This window comes from Coenobita brevimanus, chromosome 22 (genome assembly GCF_032717465.1).
Source record: "Coenobita brevimanus isolate Jiangsu-jjx chromosome 22, ASM3271746v2, whole genome shotgun sequence".
Lineage (NCBI taxonomy): Eukaryota > Metazoa > Arthropoda > Malacostraca > Decapoda > Coenobitidae > Coenobita > Coenobita brevimanus.
This window is the reverse complement of record NC_136975.1, coordinates 42,091,578-42,110,516: the sequence shown is the minus strand read 5'-3', so window position 1 is coordinate 42,110,516 and position 18,939 is coordinate 42,091,578.

Below are 18,939 nucleotides of genomic sequence, written 5' to 3'. Positions count from 1 at the left end.
ATGAAAATGAAAAATGGGGATGAAGGGAATAGAAAGAATGACAAAAAGAAGAGAAAAGCTGGAGAACACAAAAATGACAGTAAAAATTTTAAAGAGAAGAAGGAAGACAAACGAGAAAGAAATCCGGATGAAATGAGGGGTAAAAACTAAACCGGCCGATAATTATGAAGTCAGAGCAAGAGACCAAAAGGAAAGATAAATAAAGATATAAAGAAAAAAAAAATAGAAAAAGATAATGGAGGGAGGGGGATAAAAAAACATGAATGACAAAGATATGATGAAAACTGATACAAAAAGATAAAAGGAAAAGGGATCAAGATGAAAGATGATAGAGAAGAAGTAAAGAAATGAGACAGAAAGATAAAACAGCGAGAGGATAAAAAGAAAAATAAGCTGTGAAAGAAAAAGATAAAAAAAAAAATAAAGATAGAAGGAAGAGGGAAGAAATACGTAAAGGAGAGCGAAAAAGATATTAAGAAAAACGATAGAAAAAGATAAAAGAGGGAGAGGGTTAAAAAGAAAAATGACAGAAGATAACATAGGATGGAAGATCACAAAGAAAGAAATAAAGATGAATGAAAAAGATATACAGAGAAAAGACAGAAAATATAAAATAGCAAAAGGGATTAAAAAACAAAGAAAACATGAAGTGAAAGAAAAAGATATCAATAAAGAAAAAGAAGATATAATGGGAAAAAGTTAGAAAAAGATAAAAAGGGGAGGGTCGACTGGGTTTAAATTGACTGGGTTTAAATGGCCCGCCCCACACAAATAAATGCCCGCTCCGCCACTCGGCATTTAAACTGTCCTCTTAAAGGCGTTTTTTCTAACAATACTTGAAAAATGTAAGAGATTGAGACGCGAGCCTGCACGGAGAATGGTTGGGGAAGGGGGAGGAAAGTGTGTGTGTGTGTGTGTGTGTGTGTGTGTGTGTGTGTGTGTGTGTGTGTGTGTGTGTGTGTGTGTGTGTGTGTGTGTGTGTGTGTGTGTGTGTGTGTGTGTGTGTGTGTGTGTGTGTGTGTGTGTGTGTGTAACAGAGTGAATGAATATGTGTTTGTTTTGCTCTACATCCCTAACCCCTTAGCTCTTCCGTATTCTCTCTCTCTCTCTCTCTGCAACTACACTCCTTTCGTCCCTTCTCTCTCCTTCACTCTTCCTAACTTTCGATATTCCTATCTCCCTTTCACTCCTTCCCTCATCCTCCTCCAACTTTCCCTTCACCTGATCCCTCCCTACTACCTAATATGGCACTTCCGGTCCTTTACCCCCCTCCCATCACCTCATCCCTCCCTCCCTCTCTTTCACTTCCTCTCCGCACCTTCATTTCTCCTCAACACCTCATTCTTCTTCTCTCTTGCCTTTCTTTTCTTTCATTTTCTCTCCCACTCCCAGATTTTACCACACTCCCCCCCCCTTCTCTCTCTCTCTCCACATTATCTCCTCTCCTTTATCTGCTTAATTCACCTTATTGCCACTTCTGTCCTCATCTAAACTCCTTTCCTCTCCTTCTCTCTTCCTATTTCATCCACCCTACCTTCACATCACTCCTATACCACTCCATCCTCATTCCGTTCCTCTTTCCGTTTTTTCCTCCTCCTCCCCCCCTCCTGCTTTCCCTCATTCTCCCCACTTTCCCTCACCTCTCTCCACCTCCGTCTCTCTCATCTTGCTCTCTCCCCTCCTTGACGCCTGGTGCCGAGTCTGGGAGTGACAGAGGTGTGTTAGGAGTCTGGCTCTACTCTGTAATTACTCCACACTCTCCCGCCGCCTCCCACTGTGACACTCCCTCACCCTCTCTCTCACTCTAAATCACTCTCCCTCTATCTCTTATTTTCCCCCCCTCACTTTTGATTTCAGTGTTGCTCTCTCTCTCTCTCTCTCTCTCTCTCTCTCTCTCTCTCTCTCTCTCTCTCTCTCTCTCCTGTAACTAGTCATTATACATTCCCAGTACTATACTAAGGTTGGACTATGGAGTAAAGCCGCAAGCCTGTGATCTGACACACACACACACACACACACACACACACACACATACACACCTACTTGTCACTGTATGCTGTCTCCTTCTTATATACATGTTTATATTTCTCTCGATTTAATTTTTTAGCCGTTCACCCTTTCTTCATGCTCTTCATTTACATTTCTCTCTACTTCTCTCCACCTTCTGCTCTTGCTTTCTCTTATCCTTACTTTTAATACCCACCTCTCTCCATTACTTCTCTCGTTTCTTTCTAACTTCTCTCCCATTCTCCGTGTTTCTCTCTTGTATACCCTTCATCCTTTGCAATCATCTCCCTCCATTTCTCACCTATCTTCTTTCACACTTCCCTTCTTATACCTCTCTCCCTCAGTCGACTTCCTTTCTTGTTACCCCTCCCCCCTCTCTGACGCCCCTCCTTCCCTTCTCCCTCAACTCCTTTCCTCCCTCTCTTTGTCGCCCTTAATGGTTCTCCCTCCTTTTATCGGCCTCCCCCTCGCCTTCCGTCTAGGCAATGGGACAGCCAGAAAAACGACAGAGTGAGCAGATTAGATCAAGAGTATACTGATATGGAGGGAAAAGCTATAATATTAAATGTGCAGCTTGTTGAGAGAGAAAAAAAAAGCGATAGTGATTATATGAAGAGCATACTGATACAGGGATGGAAAAGCCATAACTTTGAATCTTCAGCTTGTCAAAAACGGAGACGCGAGAGAGTGAAGAGCCCAAATTAAGATTATATTGTTAGCTGTAAATGGAGGGGAAAAACCACAAGCTTGACGCTAAAGAATATCAAGAAACAAAGTCGCGGCAGAGTTATGAAATTAGACTACGAGTACATTGCTATCGGGAAGAAAAAACCGTAACACTGACTCAAATTTGTCGACAGTCTGCGAAGTGACAGAGTGATGACTGAGCATATCGGAATCCAGAAAGGGCGAGAAACCCCTCAATACTGACGCTGCAACTTGACGAAAGCCACAATAGCGACGAAGGAGAGAGAGAAAGTTACAGGTGTACTGATACGGGGAAGGAAAAGCCAGAGTACTGATTCAGCAACTTGTCGGAAACCAGGAAAGTGACAGTGAATAGACTAGATTACAAGTACACTGATGCAGAGAAAGAAACGGCACAACATCAACACCTTAATTTTTCTACTAGTAAAAATTAAAACCGTACAAAATAATAGATAATATCATGTACGAATACTGCACAACCCTTCACACCGATGACGCCTCCACAACAGCAATAAATACTTACACTGTTAAAACACACAGAATCTACCACAGAAACAGACTTTCTTCGAGACTTAAAAAAAAAAAAAAAAAAATTATCCCAAACAGCAAAAGTTCTCTATCCTAGAAATATACAGATTACCTCCTCGCTCCCCCCAAAAAAAAGAAAAACAAAACAAAACTAACAACGATCTCACCACAGAAACAGACAGATTTCCACTTTAGAAACAGATGAATCCTCACAGCAAAAAGCTGGACAAACAGAACTACATATTTCCATCACAGAAACATTCGAACTTCCAACACAGAACGACACAGAATCACAGAGACCTACACAAAACAGGACAGACAGACGCTAACCAGCAAACCAAGGCCACAACCACAAAAATAGGCAATCCCACACTACCAAGACCAACTAAACAGAAACTGACCAGCACTTCCCCCAACACAGAACCATACAACTCCACCACCTACACAGACAAACCCAACTACGGTCAAACCCCAATCACAGAGGGCAAGCCCCCACTACAGTAGGACAGATACCGCCACAGAAACAGACAAACCGCAACCAAAAGACCATAAAAGCCAACCCCCACCACAAGATCAGGCATCTCTAGTGAGGGGAGAGAGAGAGAGAGAGATGACGCCTGACCACAGAATAATAGAAACAAACTCTAACCACTGAACCACAGAAATCTCTATCACAGAAACCATTATAGAAGCAGACAAACCCGTACCACATAATCACAGACCTTAACCACATACACAGACAGCCCCCCACCACAGACCCACAGCAACAGACAGGGAGGTGGGGCGGCAGTCAGTCAGTCCCACAGTTGCCCGGTCACCTCGTTCCTCGATCGATTGCCTTCCTTTATTATTCGATTACAAAAAATGTGAATATTGATCGTCAGGTTTGTTGACACTCCGCGGGGCACCCGGCCTGATTAATTCCTTCACCCCGAGGACATTTATATTTTACTCTTGACACCTCAGGCAAAATTATTTAGTTTAAGAGAGCGCCCGGGTAGCGATGGAGAAAATGAAGTTTTATCTTCCCCTCTACTTGGAAAAACATATCCTAAGAAAATTAAAATTGTAGAGAAATGGCAAGAATAAAATATTAAAAACTATGGCATCTCAGTGAAGGGGTCGATGCCGATCAATTCAAAAACTTAGTACCTCGCTAGACGTCAGTCAGGAAGAGAGATTCAGATCAATTTAATAACAAACAATAATACACTGGACCACACCATACACACAAACAATAATAATCTTCACCACACCATACACACATAGGTACCACAACCACTACACACAAACTATAATACACTGTACCACATCCTACACACAAACTATAATACTCTGTTCCACACCTTACACACCAACAATAATACTCTGTACCACACCCTACACACAAACACCACATCACAACACCTCAATGACGCACACTATACCACACCTCATAAACACACATTACCATACGTTACAGCTCACACTACACTTTTTCACCACACCACACAGTCATACCTCCCAGCTCCTCCTCATGGACTTTTCAAACACCCTGTATACTCACAACCAGCAGTGCCGTCACTATTCACATACACCAGCACTGGGAAATACTACTATCATTAATTTCTCTTCCTCAACCTGGCATAAGAAGTCACTGGATGCCTTTGAAGTGTACCGTGGTTCTCAGAAATATCTCCCAAAGACTGAACCCGGGGGATGCATTTAGAAACCTTCCTAAGCTTGCTGTGTATAGAGCTGAGTGCACATACGTTTGCTTTCTCCTATACAGCTACCAAACATTGCACTATCAAATTATAGTGAATATTAAAGTGAAAAAATACGAAAAACAAAACTATCTGATACTGGTTAACTAATAAGATACTGCTTATCCTGTAAACTGGCTATGGACCTTTATAAATACGATCGCTCCCATTCCCACTCGCTCTACCACTCCCATTTCCATTCCCACTAACTTTCCCATTCCCATTCCCACTGGCTCTTCCACTCCCAGTTCCATTACCATTCCTACCAGCTCTCCCATTTCCACTACATTTCCTACTCCCACTTTCTCTCCCACTCCCATTTTCTCATCCCCTCAAGCTCCTAATTCTATCATCTGGGGGGACCACTGTACTATGCGGTTTCTAACAAGCTTGGCCTGTGATCTGTTGCACCCGGGTTTAATCCCTGAAGTAAATAAGGTAGGAATTTTTCATTTTACGCAGGATATTCTGTGCTTCTCGGAGGAGGGTCATGGTTATAATTACATTCATTATGATTGTCAAGCCTCATCTTTCACGTGTTTTAACATACACGGGTCTCGTGAACGTCGTGTACTTTATCACCAGACCTGACTCTCCATCCCAACACCAGTGCTAATATCCAGTTAACCAGCGGAATCAAAACACTACCATTACCACTGCCGATATCTACATTCAAATTAACACTGTACCCTCTCTTCATATTAACACTGTACCCTCTCTTCATATTAACACTGTACCCTGTCTTCATATTATTAACACTGTACCCTCTCTTCATATTATTAACACTGTACCCTCTCTTCATATTAACATTGTACCCTCACTTCATATTAACACTACCCTCTCTTATTATGGCATACGGTGATCCTGCACTTACTCCATAAATATTCCTTGGCTAAACACACTCATTATGTAAGGTGAACAGGCAAACGTATTTGCGAATGTTGAAAATTAAAGGAAGAGTGGTGAGTGGCGTGTGTGGGTTTGGTATATAAGTGGTAGGTGATGGTGAGTAGTGGGTACAAATGGGTGGTTTTTGTGGGCTGTGGTGGTGGGTGTAGGTGGGTGTGCGTTGACAGTGGTGGTAAGTGAAAATGAGTAGTGGATGAAGTAGGTGTGTGGGTTTTGTGGGTCGTGGTGGTGGATGTAGGTGGGTGTGGGCTCGCAGTGGTGGTAGGTGAAGGTGGTAGTGGGTATAGATAAGTAGTTTTTTATAGGTTGTGGTGGTGGTTGTGGGTGAAAGTGGGTTGGCAGTGGTGGTAGGTGTGTAGGTGTGAAAGTACTGTATTTCATTCGTACACTTTGCTGACGATTTATTCAGCAAGGATAAAAATACTCAAACACTCTTTCGCAGCATTGACAAAGCTCCTCTAACTCCTTCTTACTAACTGCAGACGATTTTATTCAGCACGAAGAGGCCAAAAGGTAATAAAAGGGATAAGAAGAAAATGCCATTGCGGAACTACTGTTTTGGGTGGTGGTGGGTGTGGATATGTGATCGGGTGGCTGTGATTAAGTAAATAATACAGGTGGATGGGAGACGGGTGTTTGTGGGTTGCGGGTATTGGAAGTGGGAGGTAGACGTTGTTAGGCTAAGATGACAAAAGTGGTGGTGCTGGCGAGTGGCATTGGTCTGTCAAGGTGGTGGTGGTTGTGGTGATGTAAGTTGTTGGTGGCGATTGTAGGTCAGTAGCAGACGTAATGATTTTCTTACAATATGTAAATGATTAGTGGCTTTAATCATAACAGCTGATAGGTATGGGTGATGGTGGTTGTTCAAGAGTTGTAAATACCGGCTGTGGAAGTAGGTCGAATATGCTAACAGAGGCGATACAAGATCAGTGAGTTTAACTGAAGAGTAAATAAAGGTGTGGTCCTTTTAGTTCTGCACTCTACAGATAGCATTTCAGTATCCCCCCCCACCCCCCCCCCCTCTCTCTCTCTCTCTCTCCAGCAGGGTAACTTATCAAGCCAGGCCTCCAGCAGTGAAAGGTTTAAGCGAGTGAGTGAAGAGTACAGGTGAGTGGTGATCTGGGTGACTGGTGGGTACAAGAGAGCTGTGGTTTTAGATATGAGGGCGTGGGTGACTGCTGGTTGACCGAATGATTGATGGGTGCAGCGGCAAGGTTCACTGCCACTTAACAGCAAAAGAGTGTTAAAAACAAGACATAAATATTAATAATTACGATGGGGGGAAAAATAAATAAATACACATGGAAAACGTAAATACAAATTTCACATAAACACGTAACAAGAAAAAACAAGTACACTTAAGACTGGACCAACCCTTTACTTAGGGTGGGTTTCTCTTCGCTCTGCTGACCTTGACCTATGACCCACGATCTTCACATCTGACCTTCAGCTAGTTACGGTCAAGAGCTATCACCATCATCATTATCAGTCAGACCCTCCTTTCCCAACTAAGGATTGCGTCAGGAGTGAGCTATAACAAGAACATACAAATAATGAGGTTACCAGGTCAAAGGCCATATTATGAAAACTGAGAAAAAGAAGGTGTGGAATGCCCCTGATTTTTTTAACGTCATTTACAGCGCGAACACCTGTACCTAAAAGATGTGATTAGCCAGCATCCATCACAGTGTCGTCAGCAATGAGTGTGAAATGACGGAACCGACAGATAAACAGACAGACGGACTAAAAGCATTACCTTCCCATTACGCGGGTGAATGTAAGTGGTGGTTTAGGTGGGCAGTGGATATAAGTGGGTGGTGGTTTAGGTGGGTAGTGGATATAAGTGGGTGGTGGTTTAGGTGGGTAGTGGGTATAAGTGGGTGGTGGTTTAGGTGGGTAGTGGGTATAAGTGGGTGGTGGTTTAGGTGGGTAGTGGATATAAGTGGGTGGCGGTTTAGGTGGGTAGTGGGTATAAGTGGGTGGCGGTTTAGGTGGGTAGTGGGTATAAGTGGGTGGTGGTTTAGGTGGGTAGTGGATATAAGTGGGTCGTGGTTTAGGTGGGTAGTGGATATAAGTGGGTGGTGGTTTAGGTGGGTAGCGGATATAAGTGGGTGGTGGTTTAGGTGGGTAGTGGGTATAAGTGGGTCGTGGTTTAGGTGGGTAGTGGGTATATGTGAGTGGTGGTTTGGGGTACTTCATTCAGACCTAGTGTGATGGGATTAACGTAGGTGTTTTTAAGGCATGTAGGTGTGTCTCGTGTAAAATCAGCTGTAAATATAAATCCCTGAACTCTTCCCCCCCTTCGGCCGCGATCGATTCCCCGTCCTTTCACGTAGCTGTCTACTAATCGACCACTTAATCAGGTACGAGAAAAGCTGGTCAGACAAAAATGGTTGACTATAGTTCTTTCACGTAAACCAGGCCCATATTTTCGTCCTTTTACAGCTTACTTCACACATCTCAGCAGCTGCAAAAGACGATACTAAGCTCGACATCCTTTAAACAGCACTTCTTCCTTACTGGCACTGTATTCTAGTGTATTAATCCCTTTTATTAACCCCTTTCTACAGTTCACGATTCAAGATGGAGGTGCCAATTTTATGCCCAGTTAATGTGAAAAGAGTATAGTGGCAAATAAATAGTTAGGTAATGCCAATAAGAGGTTCAATGTTACTCTCTAAGAATCTAAGAATCAGTCTAGCATCATACTTTCACATACCGGTACTGCAAATACAGATATAGTACACAAACTTGCGACACGTCTATATAAACAAGTCTCTCTCTCTCTCTCTCTCTCTCTCACACACACACACACACACACACACACACACACACACACACACACACACACACACACACGAACATACAAACCCATTCACATACACATAAACACACAAACAATCATAAACAGACAACATAATAATTATCCACACACACACACACACACACACACACACAACCCCTCTGAACACATCGACGCACACACACACGCACATATCCGCTCAGAGTAAACACAAAACACTCAAACCGCACGCACACCACTGTCACGACTACACAAACCACAGAGGACGAGGGGAGAGGAGGGGAGAGGGACAGAGGGTGAGGGGAGAAGAGGGGAGAGAGACGGAGAGCGAGGGGAGAGGAGGGAGGGAGTGGAATGGGAACGAAAGGGAGGTGAGAGAGAGGGAGAGAGAGAGAGAGAGAGAGAGAGAGAGAGAGAGAGAGAGAGAGAGAGAGAGAGAGAGAGAGAGAGAGAGAAATGATCATACTGCAAAAATATGGCGAGAGGTCGAAGGACAAAAGAGGGAGGGAGGAGAGAAGAAAGTGAGGGAATGAAAGGGAAGGAGGGAGATATATGTACCACATAAAAGGTGAATGGAGGAATAAAGAAAGAGAGAAGATCAGGAACATGGAGGGAAAGATGGAGGAAAGGTAGACGGGAGGGAGTGAGAGGAATGGAAGGAGACGGCAAATGAGTTCTTGTTTGTTTGTTTTCTTGAAAGGAACAATTTTCAGGCCCCTGGCCTTTGGTTCCTTCTTCCTTACATTAAAAAAAAAAAAAAAGACGTGAAGGTGGGAGAGGGATGGAAGAGAAAACTGCACAAGAGAATCAGAAAAATGATAGTGAGATGATAAGAGAGGGGAAAGAAAAGTGACGAGAGAGAGGAGACTGTAAAAAAGATGCAGGGAGACGAATATAAGAGAGGAGGGTACAGGAGAGGGGAGAGAAGAGGAGAGGAGAGGAGGAGGGGGAAGGGTGACGAGAGAATGAGGGAAGGGGATGGGAGGGGAGAGGAGGGGGAAGAGGGGGGTAGAGGAGAGGGTGAGGTGAGGGGTGAGGAGGGCCTGAGGGCACCGTGGACAAGGGGAGTGAGTGTGTGGGAACCTGGTGGGTGAAACAAGAATATAATGGACACCACAACACCCGAGGGGAAACGAGGGTACCCGCCCCGCTCCAGGCAGGGGAATTGATGAAAACGCATACATCAAACAGCGCCAGTGAGGCAGTTTGGACCAACCAGAAGGGCACCACTGGTTTGTACATCGCCAACCTTGGACGTAAATGAAGGGATTTTTTTTTTTTTTACGACTTCCTTTTGGGATAATGTTTTTAATTTGAGTGTAGGAACTGTTTCTGTTATATATATATATATATATATATATATATATATATATATATATATATATATATATATAATTGTTTTTCTCATTAGTTACCAGTGGAAGTCTGATCAAAGTGAATTATCATCTTATGAGGAAATTATTCTTTTTTAATTCAAGTTATGGAACTGTTTCCGTAAATTTCTCTCTCTCTCTCTCTCTCTCTCTCTCTCTCTCTCTCTATATATATATATATATATATATATATATATATATATATATATATATATATATATATTACCAGCGACGTCTAACCAAAGAACGTGTAGTACGTTGTGTAACATAGTTCTGGTCAGCAACTCATTCAGCAACTCCTACATATTACTGAGGCTCCTAAGTAATGACGCTATATTGCAGCCCATCTGATTATTAATGATCACCTTCATAAAAATCTAGTAACAACTGAACACCCAATAAGAAAATCTGTATTACGCTACGGACCATGGATTCTGTCACGAGGTACACAGCACATTAATTGTCTCTTAAGCTGAATACAATCGTTTTGGCCTTTGGCGTTCACCAGTCATATACAACATACGTCCCCGTCCTGAAGGGCTTTATTGTTCTCGAACGCTGGCGATCACTAATACTAAGCGCTTATTAAAGGTGTTAAATCTCTTCCTGTTTTAGCACCGGAATCTCAGAAAGACTACCAAAGCTTCAGCCTCCTCACTGGCAAATACTAAGTCACCATTAAGCAGTAACGAGGGAAATGAGGCGGAAATAAACGTAGGATGACGATGGGCACTTAAATAAAGAGGGATAACCCTAAGAAGACCACTTGAAAATGAACTCAGGAAAGAATTTAAGGAACGAAAAACCTGGCTACGGCGAGCAGACTATTGGAATAATACTGCTTGGATGGCGACACGAAAAAGGTAAGAACTGCGAAGAGAAAGTGTACGAACGAAAATGGGATAGAGCCAGACAAACTATAATAACTAATGTTTGGACAGAAGCTCAAAAAATAAACTATAGGAACGAAAACTGAGGGGTTAAAATCAGATAAACTATAATAACAAAATCGTTTGGTCAGGGACTCAAAAACGAAACTGTAAGAACTGAAAGAGGATAAAAGGCTACAAAATACAACCGCTTGCATGGAGACTTAGAAATGAAACTATAGGACTGAAAAAACAAATAAACCTAGACTAATTTTAAGGATAAAACCAGCTGGATTGACTGACTGAGAGAATAATACTTGTGGCACTGCCACCGAAAGACAATACAATAAAAGACACAAAAAATAAGACATACGTCAACACAACAGAAGACAGGGATAAAAACAAAAACTACTGAAAATATGTTTACAAACTTCATCCTTGTCGTGACAAAAGCAATAAAACCGCTTGGATGGTACCTATAAAGTTATCAGAACAAACCGCTTCCAGGAGGACTCAGAAATGGAGAAAATAAAGGTGCGGAGTAATCAAGGACAGGAAAATTACAACCATATACGCAAGGGAAAATGTAGGATAATTATAAAACACAATTAATAAATGAAGTAAACAATAACTAAGGGTCCACAGCAATAATAAAAGAAGATTGCAGGACTACGGGTAAAACACGATTACAAAAACAGATGAAAACACAGCCAACAGCCATCCAACATCCGATTCTTTATTGCCCCATAGGAAGCACAGGGACCCGACACTATACTTTCTAGGCCAGATATTTATGGTGAGCTCAAAGGTTAATGAATAAGGTCGTCTGGAGCTGGATAAAGTGAAATAAAAAATACGTTACCAGACTGAACAGATTAATCCATTAAATCATAAGGGAAAACGGTATCAGAACTAAGGACAGAAATTACAATAACTACCTAGTCTGCATTTACCTGGCGAAACTGTGCCACTCCCACAACCTGAAATTCGATGAGCCTTAATTATGCACCTGACAATATCTGGCCATCAAGTGAGCTAAAAGGGGTTAGGTATCTTACACATACTATACTGAACAGACGCCTTGCAATGACGTCGGTGGTTATAGTAAGGGAGACGGAGAGACACGAGAAAGAGAGGGGAGAGACATGCAGGTAGATAGCATGTCACCTTCCCATAACCCGGAGTCCCCCGCCTGCCTCCCTGGACTCACACTCTCCCCAGGAAGGGCTCTCGCGGGGCAGATAAGGGATTACAGGATAAAAGTGGTGGTCTACAGGGTGAAGGTGAGCGAGGGGAGGTGTCTGTGTTGGAGGGGGAAGGGTAAACAGAGGGAAAGAAAGTACGACTGGAGGGGTGAAGAGGAGGGCACGGAGAGGGGAGACCAGAGAGAAGGAGGGCAGAGGTGGAGGAGCGAAAGAGAGGTAGGGAAGGTGTCGTCTTGAAGAGCAGGGTGGAAACATAGAGGCATAGATGGCGAGGTTAAAGGTGGGGGAGGGATGTAAGGAAGAGGGGGGGGGGAGCAAAGATGATGAACGGGAGGTATCTGTATTGAGGGGAGAAGGGGAACAGAAAGGGGGAAAGGTTAAGTGGAGGGGTAAAAGAGGGATGGTAAAGTGAAGGTACGGGTTAGAAACAGGCAGGTGTAGGGAAGGTATGGGTAAAAGATAAGTTGGGGTGAGAAAAAGAAAGGTCTGGAGACTATAGGGGTAAAGACGGAAGGTAGAGAGTGAAGAAGCATTTATACGCAGGAGTAAGCTAAGATCAAAAGCTGGTAAAGGGGAAGATGGGATAATGGTAGATAAGGGATGAGTTGGGATAAAAGATTAGTACTGTAGGTGTAACGTTAAGGTAGCGAGTTTAGGGAAGACAAGGTAGGAGGGATGGCAGAGGTAAGGTGGGGCGGAGGTGTCTGTACTAAACGGGCTTAGAAAAAGGAAAAAAAAAAAAAGGGGGAGGGGGAGGAGAAAAGGAGGAAGGGAAGTACGAGTATGGGTGAGGAAAGTTACTGTGAGGGGAAGATAGGGGTAAGAGGAGAGGGGAGAAAGTGTCTGTATTAAAGAGAGAAGACTCAGAGGGAAAAGAAAGGAGGGAAGATAGTAGTAAAAGATAGGTATATATGAAAGGAAGGCAAGAGGGAGGGCTAGAGTAGGTAGGTGAAAGAAGGTGGAGGATATATGAGTACTGAAGAAAGTAGGTACTGAGGAAAAAGACGAAAGGGAAGGTAAAGGATGGAGGGGAGACAGGGGTAAGAGACATCTGCGGGTGACGGAAAGAAACAATGACCACACACACACACACACACACACACACACACACACACACACACACACACACACACACACACACACACGGAGACAATCAAACAGAAAGAAAACAATAATCTTCCAAAGTAGGCAGTATCGACCTTTCTCCCTGTAAAAATAAAAATAAAAAATACCGTACTTACTATCGGACAATTGATCTGTTTGGCCTAGATCTGGACTCGAACCCGGTACCTTCACACTCAGCCAATTGTGTCCACCAGCCCTATTCATAAACCCTCTCTGGCACAACCCCTTCAACCCGATGACGTGGTTTCTAATATATCCTTTCTAGCTCCAGACGATTTAATATAGCACGGGAAGGGTTTTTTTTTTTTTTTTTTTTTTTTTAATTGGTGGGGTTAGATACAGACTTCATTATTCAGACGATTTCATTTAGCTGGAGAGGCTCTTGAACTGGTAAGGGTTAGAGTCTCCACTGACCTCCTGACTAGCTGGTGGTTCTCCTAAGCTGAGTAAAATCGTCTGTCAGTAGCAAGAATAAACCACACAATACGTCATCGGTGAGAAATGGTCTGGCAGTGCGTATGATCCTTCGCTTATAGTTTTACATTCACCCGTACGGCTGTCAAACGCTTCACAACAAAACTATGGCGAGTAGTGATTTGATAATATTACAATACATAATGAATCCTGATAATAATAACAGTAATAATAATAATAATAATAATAATAATAATAATAATAATTCACTTATGTAGATTTGTGTACCGTAAGACTTGAGTAATATCCTTTATAAATGCCGTCTCAGAATCTAGACGTGGCTCTTTTTGGCTGTGTGTGTGTGTGTGTGTGTGTGTGTGTGTGTGTGTGTGTGTGTGTGTGTGTGTGTGTGTGTGTGTGTGTGTGTGTGTGTGTGTGTGTGTGTGTGTGTGTGTGTGTGTGTGTGTGTGTGTGTGTGTCGTTAAGAATGCTATTGTGTCTCCGTGGCCCCTTGCAAGTTGCGGTAAGTTTGGTTATGGATTAGCTTGAGAGAGAGAGAGAGAGAGAGAGAGCAAATTTCCAACCTGACGAATATCTGATTGGCTCGGTAAACACACACCATCAATGAGGTCTAAAAGAACGTATGCACGGCTGAGTGTATAATTGAAACACACAGATCGATTCTTGCTATTCCCTTTGCTGCTCTCATTCTCCTTTTCAGAGGGTGAGGAATACGTGATCTGGTCCGCAAATACGAGAGGCTAAGGTGGCAGGAGGAAGTGTACATAGGCGGGAACTGAAGAGATGTGGGGTTTAGTATGCTCACGTTTTCTTGTTCTCGTATTGAAGGAAGGAGGTGGACGCGGGTGGCTGATTTGCACCTACGTATAATATCGATGGCCTTTTTTATGTCCTTTTCTTCTGGCCGGACATGCATATCTTATCTACATCCATTTTCTCTTGAGGGTATTATTCTTTAACTCCCTCCCTACGGTTTTTTTTTTTTTTTTTTTTTTTTGTTAATGCTGCTACCTCCCATCGATTTTATATCCAACTGGGGATAGAATTTTTGAATGGAGAGGCGAGACCGTGACGATATTCTCCCTCTCACAATAAGTCTTCCCTATAATGAATAAAATCGTTTGGAGATGACACGTACTTACAAAAATGTCATCGGATGGAAGAGGTTAAATACCGTGACTGAAAAAAAAAAAAAAAAACGTTTATTTCACTAATGGATGATTTATTTATTTATTTTTTTTTTTATCATTCCTACGCACCAAAAGAATATAATTTTTAGACATATACGCAGTTGCTCAACCAACTTCATTTATTCACTTCTTTTTCGACAAACCCACTGAAAAACTACCATTATTCACGTAAACCATGGCAATTTCCATTTTTCGCGGAAATGCTCTCGCTTATTCACTGGCCAACATCCTGAGGGCCAAATATACCCTTACAACTCACACGTCACTGGCCATTTTTCACGTCCAGAACCTGACCTCACCGCACATTCCTCACAATACCTCTCCATCTATAACCTATTTCCCCTCCCTTCCCTACACACATTCCTTCCTTCTCTACATTCATGACCTTGTTCGCCTTCTCTCCCATACATATTAAACATATTCCTTACTCTATATCCACAGAAACTTTCATACGTATTATATACATACGTCCTCTACATCCATGAGAACTTCTAGCCATACACATTTCTTCCTCTTTCATCCTTACTGTATATAAATTTCTTGCTCTATATCCATTACTCTATTTCCACTCTCTCCCATACATACATAACCTCCTCTACAACCAAGACCGTATGTCCTCTTCCTCTCATACATAAACACTTTCTTGGACAATACATACATGACCATTTTTTTTAAGCCTCCCTTCCTCCCCTACATCATGATCTCGTGTCTCTCTACAACCATGACCCTTTCTTTAACCTCCTTCTCGTACATACACTTCCTGATTCTGTTTCCCTTCTCCCCCATACATATATTCCTACCAGTGCTTCTCCATCCACGATAACTCTCACTTTCCTTCCCTTACTTATATTTCCTTCACCCTTCCGTGACTCCTTTTCACCTTTGTCATACATAAATTCTTTCCAATACTCCTCTACTTACGACCCTCCTTTCACTCCTCTCATAAATATACTGCTTCCAATACTTCTTTTTCAATGAGCCTCTTCACTTCGCCCCACACATATATATACTTACATTCCTTACTCCTCTACAATAGTGACCTCCTCCCTCCCATACAAGCATTTCTGTCAATACCCAACCCCTCTCTTCCATCCGTATATTCCTTCCTCCCCTATATTAATAACCCTTTACCCCTATCAACCCTATATCTATCTATCTATCTATCTATCAATCTATATAATATATTTATTTATTACACGTGTCCACTTCTTCCATAATTCCATTTCCACTCCCATATAATATTCAGCTTTATTTTCCATACATACAGTCTACCCTTATATGTCGTGTTTTAGAATCGTATTCACACAGTGAGCTTGTGTTTATTGCGAGGATAGGACAGCTTTAATGAGTGAGTATAATCACACCCTTTCGTGTACGTAACCTCCTCCTGAATTTGTATGCTTCCTTTCTGTTTATGTAACCATCAACTTTAACTGGCAAATATACTTTTTCATTTCTGCAACTCTCCCTTCTGCATGTAATTTTCCTTCCCAGTTCTTTAATACTATCTACCATAAACCAACGCTTTCCCTTTTATACGTGCACCTCGCTTCCTTAACCATAAAAAGTTCACTTCCGTAATTACTTTACACTTCTAGGGTCGGAACTAATGGAAGGACTTCTGTTCTGTTTTGCTTGCTTATTCTATTTTACAAAGATTCTAAGTTATGGCATGGTTTCCAGAGTAAACGAAGTAGTGACCAGAACTATTTATATTATTCATTCCCATACAGATACATTGTTCTTTCCCTACATCCACTTGGCCAGAAATGAATCTGGGACAGCACCACTGTTTAGCACAGGTCTAGAATTTGGTACACTTGACAACCTTGACATAATCACATGCTTGTTGGTGGCACTGACACGAATGGACGGTGTCAAATATTAGTTGACATGACCAAGTAGCTGTGACACATGAACGTCGGAACTTGTAATTAGACGTCATCCGCTTCACACAAACACTGTCCCAGGTATATGTGTGGCCAACTGTACATGTCTCTCCCACAAGCCGTAAATCAGATTATCTACTATTCCACTTTCTACCGCTTCTTCCCATAAATGCACACTTGTTTCTCATAAATCAGAACACTATTTTTTGTCCTGTCCCGTATTTCTCACTCTCCTGTCATTTTTTATCATACAACTATTCTATTTTGTACCCTTCCTCCCCTTACGCACGCACATGGCTCTCATATATCAGATCACTTTTTTTTGTACTGTCCATTCCATAAGTACAAAGTTCTCCTTCATAAGTCAGATTACGATTGTCGCCTTTACATGTACAGGCGACAGCAATAGTCCTGTCGCCTCTCTTACTTTTCTCGCCATGGACTTTCAAAACTAGTGTGGTGAATTCGCAGCAACCGCCAGTGATGAAAATATGTCGTTACAGATCAGCGTCAACAACACAATGGTTTTCAAAGTTTATAGGGAGAAAGGCGGTAGAGGCGATGGGGGGTTCGATCCAGCAACTCCCCAAGCACCATACACTCCTTCCAGCTCTCCCATTGTGTGTCAAATTCTCCTCTTATTTCAGCCATATATATCTTCAGTAACGAGATCCTCACCCGTGAAAATTAAGAAAAAGGGCGACATTTCGTATACAATTGCAACCCTCATCAGGTGCAAGAAGCTACTGCATTGCACCTGGGGTAGTTGGAGGAAGAGTGAGGGCTGGATCGGGGGAGGGGAGAGGCGGTAGGAAGGTGTGTGTGTGTGTGTGTGTGTGTGTGTGTGTGTGTGTGTGTGTGTGTGTGTGTGTGTGTGTGTGTGTGTGTGTGTGTGTGTGTGTGTGTGTGTGTGTGACAGAGAGAGAGAGAATGAGTTGTAGTAGCCAGTAGTAGCAAAGAGTAATGGGAAGGAAATGAGGGAAGGTGTCAGGGAGAAGGGGTAGGGAGGAAAGTGGGTGAGTAAGGGCAATAACAGGAGAGGAGAGTGAGGTGTGAAGGAAGGTACGTTAGAATTAAGGGAGAATAACAGCAAGAAAGGGTATGGAGGTGTGAAGAAAGGTAGAGGTGTGAAATATGGAGAAAAGAAGTGAAGGGTAGGTGACAGAAAGGGTGAGGGAGGAAACGTGGCAGACACAAACATGAGGAGTAGTGAAAGATACCAAGGAAAGGTGAGGGTGGATAAATGAGGGGCACAGAGAAAGGGTGAAGAGAAGGTGATATGTGTGAGATGTATAGAGAGCAGGTAATGTTATATGACATACGGAGACGTGGAGAGAGTAGGTGACACAGAAGGTGAGGGTGGGTTGGACACATAATAAGAAAGACGAGAGATAACAGGGAATGTGAGGGAAAGTAGGTAAGATAAGAAATGACACGAGGAAGAAACAATATGGCATGTCGTGGGAAGGAAGGGAAACGCAAGCAAGAGACATGAAGAAAAGGTGAGGTAGAGTATCAGACAAGAGATAACGAGGCATGATAAAAAGGTGAGAAAGACGGAAAGGAAAGGAGAGGTAGGTGAAAATTATTGGCAGGAGGGGAGAGTCGACAAGGTCAAGGTGGGTATGTGCGGAGATCAATTATAAACTCGATGCTGGAATGTTGGATGACAGGTGTGGGGCAGAGAAGAAAGTTAGTCAAATTAGGGACGAATGTATGAAAAGGAGGCGAGGCATGAATGGAAGAAGTTGAGGAGTCGAATTATAGTAAGGAGAGTAAGAAGTCACACAGAATAAAGAAGGGGGGGGGGTATTTGGGAGGAAGTGAGGGGAAGGAGGAGTTAAGAAAAAGAAGGAAACTAAGGGAGGGCAAAGAAAGGGAAGGTAGAGGAGGGAGAGAATGGTCGCATTAGGGAACGTATGGTAAAAAGTCAACGAAAGGAAGAAGAGGGAAGTTAGAGAAGAGAATGAAGGTGTAAGAAGACAGAGAAGGAAGTGAAGTGAAGTGCGGGGGGGGGGGAGAAGGGTCGAATCAGGGTAGGGAAAGTGAGAAGTTAAACAGGATAAAGGGGTCAGAGAGGGTAAGTATTTGGCAGGAATGGAGGGGAGGGATTATTTATGTAAGGGGGGCGAGGGAGGGTGGAAGCGAGAAGG